Source organism: Pteropus alecto, unplaced genomic scaffold, assembly GCF_000325575.1.
Source record: "Pteropus alecto unplaced genomic scaffold, ASM32557v1 scaffold80, whole genome shotgun sequence".
NCBI lineage: Eukaryota > Metazoa > Chordata > Mammalia > Chiroptera > Pteropodidae > Pteropus > Pteropus alecto.
The window spans coordinates 3,436,306-3,439,022 of NW_006430460.1; positions in this window are offsets into that span (position 1 = coordinate 3,436,306).

Genomic DNA, 2,717 nt, shown 5'->3' on the forward strand with positions numbered 1-2,717 from the left:
GAAAATTTAATAGCCCTTTAAAAACACAAAAATGTACTTAGGAACATTAGCTCTGACGACAGAGCTCTCGTTTCTCACCCAGAACCTCGGACTAAATATTCGCATCGATGCTTCTTCCCTTTCTTTGATTTTCCCATGAAATACGTTCCTCTTCTATTCGAATGGGAAGTTTCGAGAGACTTAAAAAGGGGAGAGGAGGGATTGGCTACGCTTTTTCATGAGCCCCTCGCTGTTCTGAATAGCAGTCAGGTTTTCTGTAAATTGAGGATCAGCTATTAAAGAGTATTTCGATGCAGGAACCCTTCACTCGTTTGGAATAGGGACAGATGAGCATCACGTGACACAGACAAGCATTTCATCACGGTTTTCTCCGCCACAGCCAAACCTGAACACAAGCCGATGTGGATCCATAAGGCTGGGTGAAAACACTGTGGCGTAGTCCATAGTGGAATATTACACAGCGAGGAAAAAGGCTGATGCTACTTAGCCGTGAGACAGCTAAATAAATCTCACAGAAATCATGGTGACTGAAAGTAGCCAGACGCAAAAGCGTGCACGGCGTACGATGCCATTTGTGGGAAGGTCAAAAACAGGCCAACCTAATCCATGGTGCAGGAATGTACAATGATGGCTTCCTTCTCAAGAGGAAGGCGTTGGGGTGACGGTGACGTTTGATTTCTCGAGGTGGTTAGATTCGCTTGGTATTTCGTCATACTGGACCCTCGGGAAATAGGCACTTTCTGTAAGTAGGTTGGTTATACCGCAACGAAATTTTACTGTGAGATAAAGAAATAAAGTGAAACGTAAACCTAGAGTCGTGCTTTATATTCAGGTGTGATGCCGACCCTTGGCCAGGCAGGAGGAAGCATAGTCAGTCTGGGCCGGGTTAACGCACCAGTCAATCAAATATAGAGACACTGATCAGTAATCATCAACAAGAGCAGGAGAGAAGCAGATGACGACATTTCAACGTGGACGGTTCTGACCTGCTCCAGGCGGTCATCTGGGACAGACACTTTGGAGATGCAGGTACGGGGTGAAGCTGGTGGCGACCTCGTGCACACATTAAGATGGGCACAGAAACCTACTCACAAAACAGTCACGGTTGGCAGAGACTGTGAAAACGCCAGGCCATGCTCGAAGGTTTACAATTTCCCAAACATATTAAAGAGGGAATAAATGCCACTCCTGGAAGCTCTGAGCTCAGGGCCTGTCACTGGCTAGTCAAATGTCTGCCTTTGCTCTCCCTAAACTGCCCCACCTACATGAGGCGCCTAAAATTTTGGCAGCTAGTTTGAACGGCAGCGTGCCGAAACCGCTATTAGATTTTAAACGGTTATTTCTAAAAATGCTTTGATTCGTCACATAGCAATCGAGAGAGAGAGGTGCACACCCCTTTATTACGGTGTTTGCTGCCAGGTGTCACTGTGGCTTTATGTGTCTGTCACCACCAGGCCGTGCGTGCCTGTAGGGAGACCACGTCTTACTGACTTGGTACGCTCAGCCCTTAGCGTGGTTCTCGGCAGGTACAGGTGTCTGGTGACTCTCCACCAAAGAGAAGCAATTTTGAAAACTCTATACAGCCTTGTCTCAAAGCGCGGTCCATGAACCAGCAGCATCATGGTCGCTGTGAGAGCAGGTGGCAAATGCAGAATCTGGGCCCAGAAGTCCTGATCTGTAGTTGAGAACCGGCCTAGGGAGAGCTGGAGAGACCCCGCAGAAGCTGGAGGTGACTGATGGGAAAAGGGGGTAGGGGACGGCCAGGGTGGGTGAGCCGGCGAGGCCAGGAGGAGGAAGGCCAGGGAGCACCAGGGGGAAGCAGCATGGCCAGAGTGTGATCTAGGGTCCTGTGTCCTGCGGGCCATCTCTATTCCTACCCGAGCCCCTCAGCGAGTGTGAAGACAGGTAGCTGGGCACACCTTCTCTGCTGACAGAGAAAGCCCTGGGTATCAGGCCTTTTCTTTCTCCCATCTTTAAACTTAAGATCTACTGGGTGCTCTGGTTTTTGTATCCAGGGCAACACAGGCTCATCAAAAGCAGCCAGAGGCTGTCAGTTTCTCAAGCTTAGACCCTCCTGATGTGTTCGGATGGAAAAAGAAATTAATACTGCCACTCTGGTACCTAAATGAATTGGTTTAGGGCCAGCATCTGTGGGAAGCTTCTGCAGGAACTCGGTAAATGATTTCCACGTGGAAACACCGCCCAAGGAGCACTTAATAAGTGCCATTTGATGCTGCTGAGGACAATTCACGTAGCAGCGCCTTATACCCAGTTAAGGCAATGTTCCTGGGGTACAGTAACTATGACCCAGGTCCAGGACACACCTAAGGAAGGGGAGCCCCTTTCGGATTGGGATACAACGTGGTCAAGGGCAATTCTAGAAGAGCTGGCTGAGCCTTTTTCTCCTTTAAGGATCCACGCCGCTAACCTGCTCGCCCCACATCCCTGCGGGGAATCCTGAATACCACCCTAAGCGATTCTTTGGACCGTGAACTTAGCACTTTAGGGAAAGGGGAGAAGCGGCCGCTGGAGACCGAGACTCCCCAGGGAGACCTCAGGAACGAAATAGGTCACGGGGCCCGCAGGCAGCGCACCCCCGCGCCCCGCCCAGGTGCAAAGCCTGGGACCGCCAGCTGGGGTGGGATGCGGGGCGGGGCGGCAGGCAGGGAGGGCGACGGTGCGGGTCTCCCAGGCTCCTCTCCCTCCTCCCGCCCCGG